At 37.1% G+C, this 24,015-nt stretch overlaps 1 protein-coding gene across 1 annotated transcript in view; it reads left to right on the forward strand.

Moving 5' to 3' along the window:
- Positions 1–4,253: 4,253 nt before the first annotated feature.
- SYT1 (synaptotagmin 1) overlaps positions 4,254–24,015 on the forward strand; it is a 513,985-nt gene continuing 494,223 nt past the window's right edge. Inside the window, exon 1 of the mRNA XM_058673480.1 lies at positions 4,254–4,580. The gene's annotated coding sequence lies outside the window, so the exon portion shown is untranslated. The remainder of the gene's footprint in view (positions 4,581–24,015) is intronic.

A 24,015-nucleotide genomic window follows, 5' to 3' on the forward strand; every position in this document is an offset into this window, starting at 1 on the left:
CCGTCCCAGCCACTTGGGGAGTGATTCATTGCACGGAAGACTTTCCTCTCTGTCTCTCCTCTCTTTATATCTGACCTTCCAATTAAAAAAAACAAATCTTAAAAAATACAGTGGAAGTAGATATACACATCAAGTGAAAAGAATGTTAGATACTCATCTACATAATAGATGAAAATAGAAAACACTTAGAGAAATTTGTTATCATTTATTCATTTGAAACCCTGGGTAAGAATATTTATGACTAACTTTTGCTAGAAAACCAGTAAGGCTGTTAGTTATAAAGTTGAATGACATATTCAACTTTTGTTTAAATGGAGAGCTACAGTACCATTGATGAGGGAGGGTTTCTTAATCTTCCCACCAACAAGCAGCATTTTTTTTCCATACTGATCTCATGCGCGTGTTCTTTCAATGGGTACCAAAAACCTTAGCTAAGAGTTCACTAAATGAATTTTTGGTTTCTAGAGTCCCTAATTCCCACTCTTACCATAAGACACACTTTTCTCCTCCGTGTCCCAATCCAATTTAGTTTCTATTCTGATCTTCAAGCCTAAAATAGATGGCAAAGGGAGCCTTGAAGTAGTAAATAAAATGAATCGAGTGAAAAAAGAAGGAAGGAAAATGATGAGAATGAGGACTTGACCAGAACAGAAATGTGGAAAAAAATTAACACAATGTTTTGTCTTCCACAAAGAAAATAGAACATGAAACAAATTTAATGTAAGTGAAAACAGTTTCATAAATAGTCAGTCGCAAAAAGGCCAAACAATATGGGGATGAATCCAGTCTATATTTAGGGATCCTATGTAAAAAGTTCCAGAAATGGGACAATAAAAGTAAAAATGAAAGGATAGTTGACCTGCCCTTCCTCTTACATGGATGGATCTGCTATAAAAGGCCAGGGCTGCTGTATGATCTATGAGTCAGTGAAGAATTTAATGAGAAAAAAAACTTTTGAAGAAATGAAACTAAAAACAAAAAGATCTAAATCTAGGAGATGTATTTTCCGCTGATTGTTGGTGAGATGTTTCTATGTAGGCAACAGATAGATGGGTTTTGCTTTTTAAAGCCAGTCTACTAATCTATGACATTTGAGTGATGGGTTTAGGCAATTTACTTTCAGGGTTAATATGAAAGTAATATTAATATGAAGATATTAATATTAATATTAACATGAAAGGTGGTAATATGGTCCTGTCATTTTAGCAATGGGTTGTTCATTGATTTAGTCTTCAGTTGCTATTTTACTGGAATATTCTTCACATTTGCATTTGGTTTTGGGTAGGTGCCATAGCAGCATTTTCTTCAGGAAGTTTCTTGATTTTCTTTTTCATTTCTTCAGTGACACTTTAGTCATTTAGTAGCATGCTATATAACTTCATGTTGTAAATTTCTATTTTTCTTCCTGTTGTTGATTTTGTTTGTGGCTTTTCATTTAAGGGGATGTATAGTAACTGTGTAATGGAGACTAGCATATCCAAATGTGAGGATACAATGTAGTATGCATTTCTACTTTTAGATAAAAATGGACTCTTAATGAAACTGTTAAATATATATCTTGACAAAACGAAGCTGGACTCTGCCATTGTCCATGCCCGCAATGATAGAATTATGACTGTTCATGAAGAACTATACTATTATAATAATATAGGGTAACTTGATGCGTGGGGGCGGATTTGGGGAAGAGTTAAGAGAAATCCCAAGGCCTATGCAACTGTATCATAAAAATGATAATTTTAAAAAGGCAAAAAAATGAAAGCAATTTTTTTTTTTTTTTAAAAAAAGGCAACAGCTGAGATGCACTGTCTTCCCAACAGAAAAAAAAACAAAAGAGGCCAAAGCCTTCAGCTCATTGTCATAGTTTGGGAAGAACACAGAATAGGAAGGAAATTAAGCTCTCAGTGTTATAAAACTTGATAAAACCCACAGTGAATATACAAATACAATCTTTCCTATGTCTATAAAGAGAAATACAATAAAGTGAATCAACATATAAAACCAGATTTCTTAAGTTAGCCAGCAGGCTTCTTCAAGAAAAGTGGGGATACAAGCGTATGATACTGCTCATGTTCTCTAGGATTTTGAGTGCTAGGAGAGGCATGGTTAGGTAGAAAGTGAGAGAGGCAGGAAAAGTAATTGGCCAAATGTTGATAATCGGATAGGGGTCAGTAGCAGAGATGTAAGAGTTAGTATTTATATTCTGTAATTTGTTCAGAATTTCATAGTTTGTTCAAAAATACAGTGTAAGTGCACTTGTTTGTACACATAGCTATTAGTAAATAGAACAAATATGACATTTTGGGCATTGGAATAAAAAATGTGTGATTAGAGTGTTTACAATAAAGGAGTGTATTTCGATGATCCTAATAAACCTGTCACACAAACACTATGGGAGCATAACATCAGGATGGTACATGAGGCTTTTTTCTCTTTGCAGTTGATCTCCCTTTCCACATCTTCCTCCTCATCAAATATTTTTTAAAAACTATAATTCTGTCTGCTTTCTCAAGTGAGGAAAATGTGTTTAGAACTGTAGCATGGGGACTTAGAGGATGCAGTTCTGCAGTGAATTCTCCTCCTATTTCTCCCTCCAAGTTCAACTCCCTGTAATGGAAATGTAGTCAGAACACAGGCATTGATCAGTCCCTCAGAAACAATAATTTTACATCCAGGCTGTTTGCTTTTCATGTGTACTTAGAATATGCATCCTAAGCTTAAACATTGTAGAAATAGGAGAGGCTTAATTAAAAGCTTGAAGAAATGTGTTACTGTTAATTGAAATCTCGCCATAGTTACCTTTGCACACCAAAGTTAATAAAACTCCAGTTCAAAGTGGATGAGTTTGGGGAATTGAGATACCTATTTATTTCCTCACCTGAGGTGCCAAGATAATCTACATGGTAAAATAAGAACCCAATTAGGAGAGCTCTCATTTGTAGCTATTGATCAAGTTTACACAAACTGCTAAGATTTCTAAGAAAAACAAATAAGAGGCTCAAAGGCCATTAACCAAGGTCAAGTGCGTGAAAAGAGATATACTTCTTTGCATTTTGAAAGCCTTTCACCTGTGGAGCAGATAATGAGCTCTCTGCTGTGCCCTACTAGCTCCCAAGCCCTCCCCCACCCGCTGAACCTGCCCGTTCCGCCTCTCCCAGTATTACCAAGCTATAAATTGCCCGGGAGCTTAGAGACAATCAGGTCACCACTGCGCTCAAGGGAAAAGCTTCTTACTTCCTAGCGGAATGGTTCCCCTGGAAAGAGAGGAAGGAGGGAGGGACTCTGCTTTAGTCCTTGGGGCTGACAAGGGATGGAGAGCCATGAGGGAGGGCGTTAGCCCCCCCTGACAAGTGCTACACTTGACCCGAGTCTACAAACTTACTGGTCGCTGTAATGGAAACTCACAGGGCGCTGGAAAGCGCCCCGAGCCGCCTCTGCTGGGTGGAGCCGTGCTCCCCGGCCCCACCTATGGGACACTGCTTCCCCTGCATCTCCAGGCCACCGCACCCTAGCTGATAAGTCTCCAGGGCTTGCAGTGGGGCTCAAGGCTTTCCTACCGCAGCTTCCAAAGCAAGTCTCCGGCAGAACAATGTGATTAGCCTCCCACTGCCTCGGAGCCACCTCCCTGTGGCTCAACAGGACACTCTCACAGCACCTTTTTCTATCCACTCCCTCTCCTGCTTTCACAACTCGACTGGGTCGAATGGCCAAAGACAAACTTCTGCCTCTCCCTCTTCCCTGCGCCCACCTTTTAAAAAACCCACAACCAGCAAACCCACACACCACACACACACACAAACTCCTAGGGCGCTGTGGCAATCTGGGCATGCTCAGTAACAGGGCAGGTTTGAGAGTTAAAAAAAAAAAAAAAGCTTTGTATTGTGCTGTGTCTCCTCGTGTGAAAAACGGCTTGCTGAACAGGTTGCAGGGCATCCCTGAGCCGTTCTCTCTTATCCGATGCCCTTGATTGTGTCTCCTTGGGAACTGTCCCCCCTCTCTTAGTTTCCCCTCCCCCACCCCTCCATCCCCCTCTCGGGTCCCTGTCCGCTGAGGGGATGTGGAGAGACACTAAGAGAACTGGGATGGGCGATGCTGGCAGAGCGGATCCACCTATTATTAGTGCACGCGGATTGGCTCCCGGACGCAGTGTACTCGTAGTGGAGCCAATCAGGCAGCTGGGGCTGGGAGATGATGGGCGGCCTCCTCCTCACTGGAGGGATTCCTGGAGAAGCTGCAGTGTGGGATGCTCTAGAGCGAGTCCTGCCCCCAGTGTCTTTCCACCTCCTCCTGCAGCGGTAACAGCAGTTAGCAGTGGCAACTTGAAGCTGCACCCTGGGCAAGCTCCCGGGGTGCTGCTCAGCTGAGAGCGGCTCAGCGCTCTCACGGGGTGTGTGTGTAGGGTGGGGGCGGCCAGCTGGGACCAGCTGGTAGCCCTGGAAAACCTCCTGCACACCCACACCCACACACCCCTTTTGTGTTCCAGGCTGCCCCTCCGAGAGCACAGGAGGCAGCCTCCCAGGTCCGCACGGGGGAGAGCAGAAGGGACAGGGAGCCCCAGCACCACCTCCTGCTCCTCTCTCCAGGTAAGGCAGCGGGACTAGCGGCGTGGCTACCCCGGCAGGCAGCGCCTCTATGTTTGGATCTGTCCGAAAGGTTTTCTTCTGGGAACACTTGGCTGTTGGTGGTTGGGAGACTGAGAACTAGGGAGGGATGCCCAGTGGCCTATTGTGAGATGTAGGGGACCACATGGGCATCTCCGGAGGACTTACATAGTGCCTGGGATTGCGCCTGGAGTTGATGTTAGGTATTCCCCATCTTCTTGCTTCCTCTTTCCTCTTTCATGCTCTCCTCCCACCCCACCCCTGCCTAAAGGCATACTAATTCATTCTCTCTCTCTCTGTCTCTCTCTCTCTCCCCCTCCCTCTGCCCCTCCCTCCCCCCACCCTCCCCTTTCTCTCTCCCCCTCCCCTTCTCTCTGCTTCTCCAGCACGCACAAGGTTTCTTTTTCTCCTCCTGCCGAGTATTGCCTAAGAGGAAAAAGGGGAACTAACGAAAGAAAAAAAGATTTCTTACCTTTCAGGAAGGGGGAAAAACAGCCAGATAGGATACAACTTCTGTGAACATTAGAGTACAAAAAGCAACTAAACTAAATAAGGTGTTAGGCTGAATAAGGGGAGTAGTCAAGCCATCCAGTTCCTGATGTCAGAGGAAGCATCAAGTTTGACTTGATCTCCTTGCAAGAGGCTATGTCTCTCACTTAATTTGTTCAAATGGAACAAAAATAAACCAACAATCCAACCCACTTTCAACTGCTTAATTGCTGTAGCTTTCAAGTGCCAGCCATCTGACTTTTTCCTGTTTCCATCTGTCCTGTGGGACTGACAATTTGGTATTGCACATCAGTGTTAATATCTGAACTATGAAGGGTTTCTTCAGTAAAGGAAAAGCAATTAAAAATAGAATGCTACTTTCCAGGGTTTCCTTAACAGAGTCTTTATGTTGAAAGACAAAAAAAATACGTAAAGTTTAAGAACATCTGTGACAGCAGTATTATCAGCAGGCTGGGATTTCTACTTGGGGAATGAAAATTTTCTAGATAACATTGTATACATGTTGACAATACTCACTTTTGCAAATATTAGACCCATTAGTGAAACAAAGCAATTGTTTAACATCAGTTTTAAAGTACTTTTGTGTATGCATTTTATGTATTTTCATTTTATTCAGGTTGTCTGCTGAGTTTTGTTACCTGGATGTCAAGTTCATGCTTTGCACTGTTTTTTTTTTTTTGTAATATACCTAGTGGGTGTAAACACGATGTCTGTACGATTTCAGCACTCTCTTTAGAAGGTACATGGAATTTTAATTGTCCAAAAAGCTTTTTATATAGAAACTAAGTTTAGAAAGTAATGCTAGGAAGCTGGCCTCAAGGTGTAAGCATTTGTAAAGGGTAAAGCATTTCTGGTTCCTGTGATTCATTAGGAAGAGAGAACGGTCTCAAAACAACAGTGTGCCTTAGCTGCCTGCGTAATGGGTCAGGTAAATGGTACTTGTTGGACAGAGCCTCAGCAGCTTCAGCAGTCTCTAATCTCATCATGTGTGATATAGGCTTTCTTTCCCTATTATTCATCAGAGACAGCGTTGGGATTACTGTTGGATGGGAGGAAGTAGAGAGAGGTACCCAGTTAGATGAAACGGAAAAGCATTCCAAGTCGGTTCGGCATGAGTACAGTAAAGCCAGTGGATGTTACTAACTAAATAAAACCTTTCCTTTGATTTATCAGAGGAAATGCCAAGTCCTATTTCCCACTCCCCCCCAGATTTTCACTCGTGCCAAGAAAAGGGAATCTTTTTTTTAAATACTGTGTGTTCTTCCATATTAAGCTGTACCCCAGAAAGTATTTATTTTCACTTTGTATATTTGATGTGTAAGTTCTTATCAACTTAAAGAAGAGCTGGCTTGATTTGCCATGGATAAAATGTGTATTTTCTAAACAGATTTCTGTGTGAGTCAGTCCTTCCATCTATGCAGAATTACCTATTTAGAAAGGAAGAAAAGGAGTTTCTGTCTAGGATTTTGACATTTAAATGACTTTTTAAAAAAATGCTGTGTCTGTTGAAAGCTTGCTGTAATTTTTAGAGGGTGCCACCTTTTGGTTACAAGGACAAAAGGACAACCACTTAATTATCTCATGTGTATGTACAAGTAAATTAAGAAGTGTAGGCATGAATTGATGTACAAAAGGAAATCAACTGCTTTGCATGGAAGCACATAAGAGTTTGTGTGCTTGTTTTGCCACTGTCTTTGGAAAATGTGAAAGCTCCCGCTGCCTTAGCTTGTGACATGTTCGTGATTTTTATACATGTTAACTGTAACATTAAGCAGTAAAATATGTACATAAAAAGCCTGTATCTTTGCTTTTTGTAAATATATGACCTGTGTTTATTGGAAGTCAGAACTAATTCCGATAAGTGGTGAGTGGACTGAAGAGACACTTCAGGACAGAATTATCTTATGCCACAAAATATTTTAGTATCATAATTTCATAAATTCTTTATTGTTTTTCATTTATGAAATGTTTTATTTACCAAATCTTTCAGTGCAAATATGATTATTACACTTTAAGACTTTTTATGAGAACTGAAGATTGCTGCTATATGAGGGAAGTTCTCAAATTTCACAAAAATACCACCGTTGAGAATTGTTGCTGAGTAGTTTTGAACTTCAATTTATAGTGCAGATTATTTATTGTTCTATTTAGTCAAGCTGACAGGTAGTTACTAATGAATATGAAAATGATAACAGCATTTGCATTATAAGATTTGCATATTAGATTTGGTACTAACTGAAAATAAGACTAGAAGTAGTAGCTTGTCTTAATTATATTTGCAAAATGAGCTCAAAGATTAATAAACAAAATGGAGAACATGTTAAAAATCTGAAAGTTAATTTGAGCTCCTCATTAGCCTAATAACACCATGGACACAATATCAGTTATTTCTTTTGATGTCAATATATTGCACCAATTTGGAGTGAGTTCCCAAAACAGTCTTTTAGAGCCATCTAATGTTAAAGAATTCACACTTAACCCAGGCTATTATATGAGTCTGATATACTGATTGTGATTTCCAGTTTATGCAGCATCTGGGAAGTTATTAATTTCAAAAATGGGATGCATTTGTTTTCTCAGTGGTAAGTATTAAATGGTTTGGGGGAAGTAGCAAAAATAAAATAGCTTGAACATGTAATGGTACAAGTTTTGGCTAGTATTTGAGACAGTCCAGAACAAAGTTATACTTTATGTCATAGTACAGTGTAGGTATTACTTACAAACCTTACAAGCACTTTGCTTGAGGAAATTCATGTGTTACAAATCTGATCCACTTGAGATTTAAAACAAATTGCCACAAAAATATGAAAGCTTAATATATAGATGCTTTCTATGCAAATTTGATTTTTACTGAAATGAACCAAAGTTATTCAAATAGCAATGAAATATATAATAACCTATGCAAATAATTTCACTGAACACTTAAAGATTTATATGTATTAGAAATTGTATATCTATAAAATTTTAAATTTTATAACTTTCCCAAGAAGGATTAGAAATTCATAGACAGTAGGATATAACATGCTTAAACCGGGGTACTCAAACAAATAAGTATCAATTGAAAATAAATGGCTATATCTTAATAATGTTCTCAAAGGCTTATTGGTTGAAAGGCTAAGAATATCCAGTGATGTTATTAATGGGACAAATATCTGTTTTTCTTTGTAGCTTTTTTTTTTTAGCTTTGGTAACAAGTAGTTTTTATATGTATCACGGTATGAGAAAAACCCTCAAGACAAGCAAATGTGCCTCCCTAATTCACTGCTGTGTACAGGTCACATACTAGTTGAAATCATATTTTTGCATGATTTGGACACAATGAATAGTAAAGTTTCAATCAGACTCATAGCAGATGCCTCTTTCAATGTGTGCTTTAAAGCAGATTTATTCTTAAATGTTTATGCAATTAAATGACATTCTTGCTGGTTTTTCAGGTGGGGGACATGTAGGATATGTATTTTTATTTAACTCTTTAAGGAATTGTTGATATTTTGTTGCTTTATCTTTGCAAATGTGATCCAACTGTCTCCATTAACGGTGTCCATTCTCTTAATCAGACATTTAGACTTTTCAAGCAAAACAAACAACATGCTCCTTTCAGCTTCTCGGCCATTTCAAAACATTCTTGATCATGTTTAATGTTGACTCCAAGTTAAGTGACAGCATTGCGTTTAAGCGTCACTCAGCTCCAAAATGCTAGCAGTAGAAAACTAACATTATTTTATGGTGCTTTTCAAAAGAATATGCTTTGCAAAAGTACAATCGAGAATACCATCCTTCCCTATGTATAGGTAGAAAACTTCAATTTTCTGTTTTTACCGACAAAGCAATATTTTATTATTTTACAATGTGCAATGCAATTTATTGCGGTTGCAGAAGTAGTAAGCACTGAAGATGTTATTTCTGCCATTTTCAATGTAATTTCACAGATCTTATTGCAAAACGCTGTTTTATACTATGCTTTGGAGATATGCAAAGAAGTTTTAAAAAGTTATTTCTGCAATTTAGGTATTTTTTCCTTTTTAAAATTAAGATTCTGGCTGCTTTGAATGAGTTTCAATTTTGTTTGGATTGCTTTTGTCTATGTAAATACACCTAATGCTTGGCTAGGATGTTGGAGCACTGTTTCCATAATTTACCAAGAGTAGTAAACAAGAAATCAAAGTTCATCTTTTTGATTACTAAAAATTTAGACAAGATAAACATACTGAACGTGTTGGTTATTTGTGTAATGTCTTATATTATGGATGTGCAGCATATTGATTGTGCTGATAGGGAGGCACTGTGTTGAAGAGGTGCTCTGGAAAATTATAAAGCACATGTAGACAGTAATAAATGCCATGCATTTCTTAGTTGTCTGTGCAAAACAAGAACTTGGGAATTTTCATGTAGAATGTGAATGACCTTTGAGGTGGTCTAACAATCTGGCAAAACTGTTTAGTTAAGATGTAATTTACTAACAGCCCTGTCTGACAACATTTCCCATCATGCATACCAGACTATAACCACCTTACAGCAATCAGAAATATTGTGTGCACAAGACATTTTTTTTAAAGAGAGCTTTTTTTTTTTTAAAGATTTATTCATTTTATTACAGCCAGATATACACAGAGGAGGAGAGACAGAGAGGAAGATCTTCCATCCGATGATTCACTCCCCAAGTGAGCCACAATGGGCCAGTGCACGCCGATCCGAAGCTGGGAACCTGGAACCTCTTCCGGGTCTCCCACGTGGGTGCAGGGTCCCAATGCATTGGGTCGTCCTCAACTGCTTTCCCAGGCCACAAGCAGGGAGCTGGATGGGAAGTGGAGCTGCCGGGATTAGAACCGGCGCCCATATGGGATCCCGGGGTGTTCAAGGCGAGGACTTTAGCTGCTAGGCCACGCCTCCGGGCCCGAGACATTTTGTTAAGTGTCAAGAATTAAATTCTGATTGAAATAGCCAATTAATCAAATTCAGATTTAGCACGAAATATTTCTTAGTGTGTCTGCTTATCTCTTTATGAAATATACCTTTGTTAATAATCACAGACTGCTTCCAGTTGGTATAATCATTGTTTTGTTGAAGATATTTCATAAGGAAATGAAGTTTTATGTTTTATTTTCTGTCATTGATAATTATTTTCTCTTGTAAATTATTCGGCCACTTCATCAAGGATAAATGTACCTATTCGATCTCAAATTCAGTTGAAATTTAAATATATGATATTTTTATCCTGCACTCGCTTCCAGAAGTAGCTCTCCTTGTGTTGTCCTGCTCATGTTCCCTGACCCATCCTTTCATTCACAGTGAATGGGAAGTGCAAACCCATCTCAGACTTCTGGGGAGAATTCCAGAATTTTGTGTGGGTGGCTCCAGGGAACAGCCTTCAGTTTTAGCTGAGCTTGTTTCCTCTCTGGACTTCCATGTTAGTCTGGGTTGAGAGCAGACAATTGGATAACTAACCAGCATTTGGAGATTCTGTGGAATATTTTCCTCAGTGTGAAGGCAACAATGCATGGAAATACTCAGCCAAAACTTAGAACCTGTATCAAATTCCTTTTGCAACTAATCAAGTATGGTATTGACTCTTATAATTTTTTAGGATAATTGATAAGTTGGCTTTTCTTCTCATAGTTTCTTTAAATTGCTCCCAAGTGATCAAAGCAAAAAGTACATCTGTGAAGCCATCAGTCATTATAGCATTTTTTTTTTGTTTCATTAGTATCAGAGGATAAAACTGAAATAATTGTTGAAAAGGATTTCAAATCACACTTCCCAAATCTGTGCCTTGGAGATTTGTAAACTCAGACAGTTCATCTTTATGGCCACAGATAATTGAGCATGACTTTGTTTTTCCTATAGACTTTCTAGATATTGTGAAACATCATATATGAGGTTGTGCTTAAGATGGATTATTAGTACAATGTAAACAACACAGAGGCTCCTCAAGAAACTCATATAAAAATGGGATTTAAATGATAATTTTATTTGTGTACAAGCAATTTTGAAATCCACACATAGTAACAGACTTCTGAGAGGTCCATTGGTAACTGTGTGCTCTCGCCTTGAGAACAAGAGCCATTGGATCATCTTGTTTTCTTCTTGTGAGCTACTGGCTTCCAGTATTCTATGCATTACACATAAATAGGTCCTTATTTCTACCTGTGCAATAAGGAATTTGCCATCCTTCTTTATTTCTAAGGGGAAAAAGATCAGCCAGAAACAGTTCTTAGACAAATGACCTAATAGTTTTCAAAGTAAGGACAAGTAACATTACAGGTTAAGGTGTGGTTAAGTTCCTCTAGTAATCAAGTTTTGGGTTAGCAAGACGATGGGGGAAAAAAAATGTTGGCCCAGTTTCTCAGGAGAAAGACAAGGTAGCAAAGCGCTAAAATTTGTTTCTGGCTTGGAGTGTCTGCAGATCCTAGCTTACAAGGCTGGCTTTCTGCCTAATCCCTAGCATTTTCATCAGATTTGAAGAATGAATAAAGTGAACCATGGGGATAGCACATATTTCCAGAAAATCAGCCCTCTTCTGTAAATAGAATAGCATCACCATTGTACTTTAACCGAAGTTCAGAATCCAGGTTCAGTTTCATATTAAAATTCCAAAGCATTATATGTCTGGAAGTGCTGGGTTTTTATCTGTGTACAGGAAATTGTTATGGTAAAAGCTTCATTAACAACATGACATTATAAATAATGTGCCTACGTTTAATGGTTTTATTAAATTTAAAAAGCAGAACACTCACCTCGAGCTGCATCCTAAACCCAATAACTCAAGAAAGTGACATTCAAAGAAAAGCCAACAAACCCTTAAATTGACCTAAAAGGCCTGCTTTTAAATTTGATTTTTAAAAAGGTACTTGATATGCAAGTTTCCAGTTGACTGTTTTTTTAAGGGGAATCGTTGATACTTTCTGAACCACTCCTAGACAATGTAAAATGAATATTGATGATAGGAAAGAGTCAGCTCCTTCAGGAAAAAGTGGAAGAGACAAGTTCTGTTATGGCTTTGAGAATCTATTTCATCACTTACTTAGTGAACATATAGCATACGTTTTATTTCAGTTGACTTCTAGTCTTTGAGACCTGTGCTTATGCATTGAGGCATATTATTGTGCACTGAGTAAAACAGACTTTTCAACTCTCTGGCTGTAAGAATAATAGAAATTCTCATGTATCTCTTTACTTCTCATAAAGCTTTCCCTTTTGTCTCTCTGTCTTTACTACTCTATTGTCTTTTCTTCATTTTCAAAAAATTTATGTAAGGTGAACCAATTTCATGTATTTCACAATATAGATTTAGGCATATGGTGTTACTTGCTATCTAGATTCCAGCTTGAAAAATTCCGCACCCACCCTCCACCTGCCTCACAGTATCTTTTTAATTTTACAATTAAATATATTCAGTTCTGTTCACAATCACAGGTGTTGTTTTCCATTAAGCAAAGAATTGAGGACAGGGTGAAGAAGAAGAAAAAATATTTCCTCAAGGATATTGACAAGGCTATAAACAAGAATCAAATCTCAAAATGTAAATTTCATTCATAAAGGTTATAGCTTTTGTACTCTGTGTATTAACTACCACAGGTTAGGGAAAATATATTTGCATTTCCACTGGTTAAACATCTGTGTTAACTCCATATCTAGCTCTTGTGAATTGAGCTGCAATAAACTTGAATGTATAGCTGGGTTCTGTTTGTGCGGGTTAAGTTCCAAGAGTAGAATGGCTAGATCCTGTGGTTTATCTGTTTTCAAGCCTGTTAGCACCTCCAAACATTCCATAATGGTTATACTAGTTTACATTCCAATCCACCAACAGCGGATTAGGGGCCTTTACCCCCCAAATTCTTGCCAGCATTTATTGCTTTTTTATTTTGGATGATGATCCATTCTAACTGCTGTGAGCTGAAATATTGTGACTTTTAGATTTTGATTTTCTTTTATACTGATGTCTAGTAATCCCGAACATTTTGTCATGTGTCTGATAGCTGCTTGTATTCCATCATTTGAGAATTACCTGTTTGTGTCCTTTGTTCACTTCTTAACTGCATGGTTTTGTTTTTGAGTTTCTTGAGCTCTTTATAAATCCTGGATATTAGTTCTCTATCACTTACATAATTAACACTTTCTTCTATTCTGTTGGTTTCCTCTTTGTTTGATTTTATTTACAGTGAAGAAGCTTCTAACTTTGATGTAATCCCACTTTTTATTTTTGCTTTAATTATCCTTAATTCTCTGGTCTTTTCTAAGAAGTCTTTGCTTTTTGCCTATATATTGGCAAAAAGATGCCCCCCTGATACCATGGTAATTTGATAATTATCAGCCTGTAGATTTAGATCCTTGAACCATTTTGAGTTTATTTATAAGATGTCAGATAGCTGTGTTGTTTCATACTTCTGCACATGTAGATCTAGTTTTCCCAGCACCATTTGTTGACAAGGCTATCTTTTCTCATTGAATATATTTAAATTTACTTGTCAAAAGTTAGTTTGATTTAGATGTGTGGGTTCATTTCTGGGATTTGTTTTCTGTTCTATTGATGTGGATGTATATATTTGTGTCACTGCCAAACTGTTTTGTCTATAATTTCCATGAAAGAATTCTTAAAGTCTGATTTTGGGATGCTTCCAGATTTGCTTTTAAGAACCATCAGTAGGACCAAGTATGGTAACCAAGTGGCTAAAGCTCTTACCTTGCACATGCTGGAATCCCATATGCATGCTGGTTCATGCCTAGCTACTCCACTTCCCATCCAACTCACTGCTTGTGGCCTGGGAAAGCAGTGGAAGACAACCCAAAGCTTTGGGAACCTGTCCCCACCTGTGAGACCTGTTTCCTGGCTCCTGGCTTTGGATCTGCTCAGCTCTGGCTGCTGTGGTCACTTGGGGAGTGAACCAGCAGGTGTAAAATAACTTTCTCTGTCTCTCCTTTTCTATGTAAATCTGACTTTCCAATTCAAAAACAAACAAATCTTTTAAAAAATCAGTAATTACTGCAAGTAGTTATATTCCAGAAAATTTAAAAATCCAGAAGTGGATAGATTATTGACAGTATGATTTACCTGAAGTGAGGCATAGAAAACCTAATAGGACAATGTTAAGACTTGCTTAAGTCAGTAATAAAGACCCTCTCAACAATGTAAAGTCTAGGACCAGTTGACTTCAATACTGAATTCTACAAAAATTTTCAAGAAATAATTCCAATGTCTGTTAATCTATTCAAAACAATTGAAAGGCAGGGAATCATCCCAAACTCCTGTGAGGTCAACTTTACCTTAATCCCAAAGCATAAATAGATACAACAAAAAGGAAAATTACAGACCAATCTCCCTGAGCAATATATATGCAAAAATCCTCAACAAAATACTAACTAATCAAATCCACCAACACATAAGAAAGGTCGTTTACCCAGACCATGTGGGATTTATCCTTGCCTTGAAGGAATGATTTGGCATATACAAACCAATATATGTGTTGCATCATATTAACAAGCTCAATAATAAAAACTAAATGATATTTTAATAGATGTGTAGAAAACATTTGATAGAATGCAATATCCTTGCCTGACAAAGAAAAAACTTAAGCAAATTGCATATAAAAGTGACATTCCTCAACACAAAAAAGGAAATGTGACCAACCCATAGTCAGCATCGTATTTGGGGGAAAGTAGGAAGCTTTCCCACTAGAATCCAGAAACAGACAAGGATGCTCACTTCTACACTGCTATTCAGTGCACTCCTGGAATGTATAGCCAGAGCTATTAATTAAGAAAAAAAGGCCATATAGGATGCTCGCCTTGTAGTCAGCTGCAAGGCTGGCCCCTAAAGATATTTCCCAGGCAACATTATCACACACAGTTTCACTATGCTTTTAATATATGGTGCCTTTTTCTGCATAATATTTTTCTGAACTGTGTTTACATGGTTCCATTTTACATTTTAATTTTTGTTGCTTGTTTGTTTGATGACAGTCATGTACTGTGTATTATTTCCACTGTGACTTTAAAAATTGAGTTCTCAGTTGTCATAGCAATTTATTTTTTAATCTCCCATTTTCATCTTTAGAATTCCTTTTCTTACCTGACATTTACTATTTAAACATTTTGTGCATGTCTCATTAAATCTTACCAACCTTTGTCTTTTTCCTTTTATTTATAAAATAGTTAAATACCTGGCCTATCCTCAATTTTACTATTTATGTAAAATTGAGAGATCACCTTGCATTTTCATCAGTCATGACTTTTCAAAATAATGTACTTTTACAGATATATGTGTGCTTATATCCAACTAAACTAATTTAGATAATTATTATTTATTATTACACATCTTGGGTTCAAGATCTTACTAGCACAATTTTACCCATGTCACTCCATCATTGAAAACATGTGTCTTCTCCCCAAGACTCTCCATAGATGTTACTCTGATAAAAGAAGGCTTTGAAAATGGAGTTTTTCTTTGACTCTGGTCCATAACTGTTGTTATGTATTTCTTATCTGTGGAACCAAGGCTGTTTTTTATGCTAAATATGTTATACTGTAGTCCATGCAAATGTACAAGTATATCTGATATGTATATATAATTACTGTTTATTTTCCTTTTTGTTCTATTTATGTTTATTTGGAAGGCAGAAGGACAGACATCTTCCTTGCACTATTTTCTTCGCAAGTGCCTGTAATAACATGTGGGCCAAGTTGAAGCCAATTCAGTCTCCTGAAAGGTGGCAGGGACTTGAATACATGTCTCATCGGCTGTCCCTCACAGGTACACACTAGCATGGAAGTGGAATTAGCTTAGTTGGAAACTATGATAGGATGTAGGAATTCCAAGTGACATCTTAACTGATGCGCAAAAAATTTCCCCAATTTTTAAAAATATATTTCCTGCATTAAATACAAGTTCAAGGGAATTTTTCCAATGATATTTTATTATGTCTGATTCTGTTACCTGACAGTAGGAAGATTATATTTAGGAATTTGAGTATTGATCAAATGAAGGAATTCACTAATTTGATACTTTTTAACATATTTAACTGATATTTAAACTCCATACAAGTTTAAGCATACAAAAACTGATGACAGGAAAACATTACAGATTATGCATGATAATATTTTATTTTTTTCTTCACTAAAATATTGGTTATGACCAATTAAGTTTATCCTACAACCTATTAATGGTAAGTAACATGTAGTTTTATCAATTTTTTAAGGATTTTTTTGTTTTTATTGGAAACTAAGATTTACAGAAAGAAGGAGAGACAGAGAGGAAGATTTTCCATCCATGGTTTACTCCCCAAGTGGCGACAATAGTGGAAGGTTAACCAATCTGAAGCCAGGAGCTTCTGCCTGGTCTCCCATGCGAGTGCAGTATCCTAAGGCTTTGGGCCGTCCTCTACTGCTTTCCCAGGCCACAAGCAGGGTACTGGAATGGGTGTGGAGCAGCTGGAACATGAACTGGTGCCCATATCGGATGCCAACACGTTTAAGGTGAGGACTTTGGTCACTAAGCTACCACGTCAGGCTGAGTAACAGTTAGTTTTAAAAAAATCTTTTCTTCAAAGAAATGAACAGACATTTTTCAAAAGAACAAATTCAAATGACTATTAGACATATGAAAAGATGCTAAGGCTCTCTAGTCATCAAGGAGATACAAATGAAAACCACATTGAGATTCCAGGTAGCTTCAGGGAGATTGGCCTATATTCAGAACTCTTAACTTTTACTTGATATGGCCACTTCTCTTTGATTGTGAGCTCAGTAGGTTTCAAGACCCTGTTTTCTTCTTTAAAGTCATATTTGTTTCAACATTCAGAATGTAATAGATATTATAACCTTTTAAAAAAGAGAGAATAGGTATATTTAGACTTAACGGGAATATATTTTAAAATATACACAAAAGTAAGGTCTTTTATTGTGTATGTTGCAAAGATGAGCTTGTTCTATCAGCCATGGATGCTATGAGAGACACAGAGAGTAGTTAAAATATTCTGGGACTCCAGAAGAAGCCAGGTAGACTTCACTTAGTCACTTGTCTTCAAAAATAGAGAAGAAAAAAGAAAGTGGAGCAAATACGTAAAGAGAGGAAAAAGCTAAATTAACTGTCTTTGACAAACTCACTGTAGATTCCATTTTTGTCAAGGAAAATGTTAACAAAGGTTTTTTTTCTTATTCATTTTGTCTCATCCTTCAAGCACCCACTTAAAACAGAGAAGCCAAGTCTGATCTCCCACTCCAAGATTTCTCTCCCATCATATTTTCCCTGTGCTTCTTAATACTTGTGTAATTTGTAATGACCAGAATTTGTAGTTAGCAGAAACACAAGCTGCAGAATTCAGGCATCATATTTGTTCTGTAGTGAGTTATATAATACCAGTCATGACACATCACATACGTTCAAATATCAGAAATATTATCGTAAATATTCAAATAATGGGAAGATGCACAGATATGGGAGAAATTGTCTACATGATAAACAGATGCTTTCTTCATACACTGGTATTTAAGGAAATATAAACTTTAATAGAAAGAAAACAGTTTGTCATTTTTAAGGCAGACTTAATTAAAACAGACAACTGAGGTAAATATAAATGGAGTCGGTCTATCAATATGCCACTCTCCTCAAACCCTAGAATTGTAAAATCAGCAGTGTATACATTGCTTTTTAAAGTGTATCTGTGTGTGTTTTTCCTTTCTTCCTGCGTGTTCCATGAGGAAGATATCCTGACTTTGTAGATGAAACAGGCTTATGCTTTATTGTACAAGAAGTCTTATGTTTTTAAAGTAAATAAAGGTGTTTAAAAAAAAGTTTATCTCTGTGATTTGAATCTAATGACAAGTGTTTATTGTATTAGAACTATGAATATTTCAATTTTCAAAATTCTTTCTATAGAATTTTTTAGAATTAGCACTAAATTTGACACAGAAGCATATATATATATATACATGCAAATGTATAAATCCACAAAGAATTTAAGTTTGAAGATGTTGAATAATTAATTACAAGAGCATTATTAAAATATATAATTAAAAGAATAAATGTAGTTGGACTTTTTTTAGTTTATGTAAGAGTAAGAATATGAATTTTATTTGAAGGAATTCTGGAGCTGGATGTAATCTGTATTGTTACAATTTTAAGCTTAACATTTTTCTAATTATTTTGATAATTTTTTAAATTGTGGCATCACAATTTTTTTCTTGTTTCCTTTTTCCTGTAATAGGAACAGTCTGTGATCTTACATTCTGTAGGTGTGAAAACACATTTAAAAAAAATATCTTTTAAAATTCAGTGAAAAATACGTCTGCTAGTTAAAGTTAAAACAGGAAAATCGTGCCGAAATACAGCTTGAACAGACATTACTTATTATAACTATTTGAAAACCTCTGAAATTGTATGTGTATATTTTCTGTTATTTTTCAAACAATAATGCATTAGATTATAGAAATGGAGACTTAATAATCATTATTGCTACAATGCAAAAATGCCGATTCAGTTTTAAGCACTTTATGAATGCAGGAATTTTACCCTGTATTCACTTAAAGCCTGAAGCAGTTATAGTCATAAGTGGTCCTTCCTAAGTGAGCACTTAAAAATCTCTAAATATCACGGAATGAATTGTGCTTGTTGATTTTTTATCTTATTCCTCTACTCATTTTCAGTTTCCTTCAAGTTAGTGTAATAACAATATATGGCTTCAGTAATAGGAGTCTTCATGAACAGGAATTAGTTATGGTCACGTCTGATTTCATCCAAGGTGAAATATGACTTCCTTTCCATTAACAGTCTTGGATACACTGCATAAATCACTGAGTAGCTTAATATTAAGTTTCAAATGAAGGTATGCTCATTTAAATGTTTATTTTGTGATGGATAATTAAGAGAGATAAGACTCGCATAATACTATATCCCAATTTCACTTTAATGACACTAGCAGTTTGAATTGTTTCGGTAAACGTTACCTGTTTGTGAAAAACGTATTTGTTCTTTAACTTCTCCTTTCCCCTTTCCCCTCATCTCCACCTTTTCTTCTTTTTCTCTTTTTAACTGTTTCATCAATCAGGTGATAAAACTATTGCGTCCAAAGCACACAGTTCTGTTACAGAGAAACAGGTATTTTTTTTCTGTATGGATTTTCAATGTAAGCATAATGGCCTGCATGTAAACCTTATTTTTATAATAAGGTCAGTTTATTGCTGGTAAAGAGCTTTGTATTTTTCACATGGAATTTCCTTCTTCCCTCCTTCATTCCCTTTCTTTCCTTTTTTCCTTCCTTCTTTACTTCCTTCCCTCCTCCCTCCTTCCCTCCCTCCCTCCCTCCCTCCTTCTTCCCTCCCTCCCTCCCTCCTTCTTCCCTCCCTTTTTTCCCTTCTTCCCTCCCTTTTTTCCTTCCTTCCTTCCATATTTCATCTGCTGTTTCATTCTCCAAATGCTGGGCCTGGGCCAGGATGAAAGCATGAGCCAGGAAGTGAACCCAGACCTCTGGCATGGTTCACAGGGACCCAGTCATTCAGTTACCCCCAGTACTTCCCAAGGTGCTCATTAGAAGGGGCTGAAACTGAAGTGGAGCTAGGTACATTTAACGTTATCAATAACTCTATAGGACCAGATTTCAAGCATTTGAAATCAGGCTCTTTGATAAGAGATACACAAATCCCAAGAGAGTCTCAATTGCTGCACCAAACACCCACCCTGGAAAAGAGAGCTAAAGATGGATTTCAGCTTGATTTTTAAATGGTAATATATTCCATAAGAATACTTACAGTGTTCAAATAACCCAAAAATACATGAATTGAAAAATAAGTCTCCTAGAGGCTGCCACTGTTACCAGACACTCTCATATTCCCCAATAGCCGTATTTGGATTTTCTCAGGTACATATTTTTATTATCACATTTAAAATCAATGTTCCATTATACATGCAGTATTCTATATATTTTCAGTTAAGAAGTAATTTTATCTGTTAGACTATAGTTTAATCCATACAAACTACAGTGATATATAAGTGATTAATTGTGTGTAGCAGAATAGTTGTCTTTCGTGATTGGCTAATGTAGTAATAATAGTGTAAGATTCAAATGATTCATCTTAATATAAGCAAATTTAGTTTAAGAATTTTAAGTGTTTTTGGCAAAATTTGTGTTGATGTAGCACATAAAATATACTCAATATTTTTATAGACTTGATCATGTTTAAAGATTTTTACAAGTGATTCTACTTTCCTGATATTTCAAAGTTCTGTGATGTTAATAGATACTGTAGTGTCTTAGGGTTTTTTGGTATGATTTTTAATCTATTTGATAAATAGACATGAGCAGTAAGGAGAGTGAACAGGAGCTCCCATCCAATGAATCAGTCTCTAAATGTATAAAATCCATATCTGCCATGTAGGAAGCAGGGACCCAGTCCATGAATCATCACCACTGTGTGCCAGGGTCTGCATTAGTAGAAAGCTGGGGTCAGGAGCTAGAGCTTGGTAACGGAACCCAGGTAATTGAAAATGGAAGACCAGCATCTTCACTGGCAATTTAAACACTAGGCTTTTGAATGAATGCCAATATCAGTATTCAGCCCTGAACATTATAATCTTCTGTGGGATTTGTAATGCTTGAGTTCATATATGGTCAGACACTACTACAGATACTAGTTATAAATCATTTTATACATCTGTGATTGAAGCCATAAAATGTTATCCATAAGTATTTTAAAACATTTCAAGCTGTAACATGTTAAGAGTAGTTTTGCACATGTTAGCTATATGTACAAAACATTTCTCTTTTTTAAATATTTATTTGAAAGGCAGAGTTATAGACAGAGGGAGGGCCAGAGAGATGAAATACAGAGTTATAGAGAGAAGGAGAACTGAGAGGCCTCTGCCCTCTGGTTCACTCCCCAAATGGTCACAAAAGCTGGTTCTGGACCAAACTGAAGCCTGAAGCTAGGAGCTGCATGTATGTCCCCATGTGGGTGCAAAGGACCAAGCACTTGAACCATCCTCTGCTGTTTTGCCAGAAACATTGTCAGCAAGCCAGATTGGAGGTGGAACAGCCAGGACACAAACTAGCACCCATATGGGATGCTGGAATTGCAATCAGTGCTTTATCCTGTTATCTCACAGTGCCAGCCCCAACATCTCTTTTATTACAAAAAGGATGTGGAATGTTTTAAGATATATTGATTTTTCGGTTTATTTCTAAACTTTGGTAAATGCAAAAATGATAGTTCAGATATGGAGAGATTTTATTACATGACAAATCTATTTCAAGTGTTTTTGTTTATTATTCATTGATCCCTACATTAAAACCTTTATGAGATTTTAAATTCAGTCCATTTTAGAGAAAAAGGTGTGAGAAACATGAGTGTGAAGCTCTTTATCTAAGGTCATGTGGTTGTTTAGTGTAACAGCTGGAAACCAATGTAGGGGATTTTGGACTGAACGCCAAGGGGACCCCAATCCTTTTATTACTTAGACTGAAGAATCCTGGAGCATTATTTTATCATTGTTCCATAGTAATCACCTTTCTGCTCTCAAAGAGCCTACATTTTAGTGGAATTAGCAAATGCAAAAATAGAGCATGGGAAGAACCATGTGCAGAGAAATCAGGAAGGGTCCCCAAAGGGGGGACGTTGGGTTGTAATATGTTCATTTTTGACAAGTGCTATAGAAATGCAAGAAAAATTATTTAGAGATATTGCTAGTTTGGAGAAGACTGAAGAGGGATACATTTCGAAAAATAACTTATTACCTAGTTTGCAAGGCAGAGGCAGAGTTTCCTCACATCTTCTAGCACAGCGTGGTTGTGATTGCTCTAGGCTGAAGCTGGGAGTCAGAACTCCTGGTTCACCAGCATAGACTCAGAAAGCTAACTACCGGAGCCATGCTTCCTGCCCCGTGGAACGAGGAGCAGGAGGGTGGAAATGGGGGCAGAGCCAAAATTCCAAATCGGGCACTCAGAAATTAGATTTTAACTGCTAAGTCAAACTCTTCAGGACACATGTTTTAAACACGGTATTAAGTGAAGGTCTCCCTTGAGTACAGATCTGACTGGTGATTTGAGGGAAAAAAAAAAAAGAAGCCATGTGGGAAAGGAGGAAGCCTTGAAAGCATATTTCACAGAGTTAACACAGCTAAAGTGGTTTAGGGCTTTTTATTCTGGATGAAGTGTAGGGTTTTGCGGGGTCTCCCCCACAGATTCCTGTAGTACCCCGTTTGCCGGAGGGGATGAGCCTGCTGCCCGCCACCCAGCCTCCTGGCCCATGAGAGACCAACACACGGACAGGGGTTCTGTCTAAGCAGTTCCGATTTATTGGGGAAATTTCTTATATAGGGTATGGGATAGCCTCAGGACAGGAATTTTGGGAATTCCAGGAGGGGAGAAAGTAGGAGTCAATTAGTAGGAGAATGACAACGGAAGCCACCTCCCATAGGCCAGGGGTAGGTGAGCGAGATGGCCCTGGTCAATCAGTATTTCCTTGGAGCTACGTGACTCCTGCTCTGGTTCATGCCCAGGGCTTTGTCCTTGGCCGCCTTCTTGCCCATCAGTGACCTGAACTGTTAGTCTCCATCTTGTTGACTTAGTGGCCTCTTTGCCCCTGAGCCCCACAGGGTTTGGGCCAGTAAAGTAATGCATTCCAACTTGGATTTCACAAGGCCATTTTGAATAAGATGTTCTGACTAGAACATACTTAGTGGAGCAAGGTAGAAATAGAGAAAATTCTTTGAAGGTTTATGTGTTAAGCAGAGTTGCGCTGTATTTTTTTTTTTTTTATTTCCCTTAGATTTTCTTTTTGTCACCTCCGAGTGCATTAAGAGAACACTGGAACAGCTCAGAAATGTGTTACCATATAATTTTTATAAAATTTTTTTTCCCATAGAGAATAAAGTGTGCAATAACACTTAAGCTTTGTTTTGTTTTATTTAGCATGTTGTATGTATTTTATCCACTTTGCCACCTAACTCACTGTTGGGACAAATAGATGCAGCAGTACTAACTCCAATGCATCTGAAAAAGTGCAGACAAATCTAATTTTTTTTTCCTGCGTTAAATAGAAGCATTAAGGGTTCATTAATATAGAGTAGGTACAACTGGTCCTGAAAGATACCCTCCATGAAAGACCTAAATTGGTATGGCTTTTCAAGAAAATTTTTTGAGACAAAATGATTTTGCTTTACAAAATTTTACATTTAATTTTATTTTATTATTTTTTTTTTAGCAGTTATTTTCTCACAGCAATTTTTTTTTAATTTTTTTTATTTTTATTTTTTTTTAATTATTTATTATTTAACTTCAGTAATTACATTGTATTATGTGACACAGTTACATAGATACTTGGGTTCTCCCCACCCCTCCCCAAACCCTCCCACCATGGTGGATTCCTCCACCTTATTGCATAACCACAGCTCAAGTTCAGTTGAGATTTCCCCATTGCAAGCGTATACCAAACATAGAGTCCAGCATCTTATTGTCCCGTCAAGTTCAACGGCTTCTTAGGTATACCCTCTCTGGTCTGATGACAGAGCCAGCAGAGTATCATCCCAGTCAATTGAAAGCTCCAACATACCATCAGCAAAAATTTACATCATTATGGAATTAATTGACATAGTAATGAGTAACCAATATGTTAAAAGTAAATGCGGGTTCCCAGCCACCTTCTGTGACCACCTCACCTATACTTCAATTTAGTTTATACACAACATGTAACATTCAAAACATAACATGTTATACATAACATCATATCATCTTAAATTAAGGCAAACATGTGGTATTTAACCTTTTGGGATTGGCTCATTTCCCTTAGCATTATGGTTTCCAGTTTGGCCCATTTGGCCACAAAGAACTGCATTTTGTTTTTTTTAATAGCTGAGTAGTATTCCATGGAGTAATTTTATTTTAAAGAAAATATGCTATTTTTAGCATTCAACATTAAACTT

This window comes from Ochotona princeps, chromosome 15 (assembly GCF_030435755.1).
Source record: "Ochotona princeps isolate mOchPri1 chromosome 15, mOchPri1.hap1, whole genome shotgun sequence".
Classification (NCBI taxonomy): Eukaryota; Metazoa; Chordata; class Mammalia; order Lagomorpha; family Ochotonidae; genus Ochotona; species Ochotona princeps.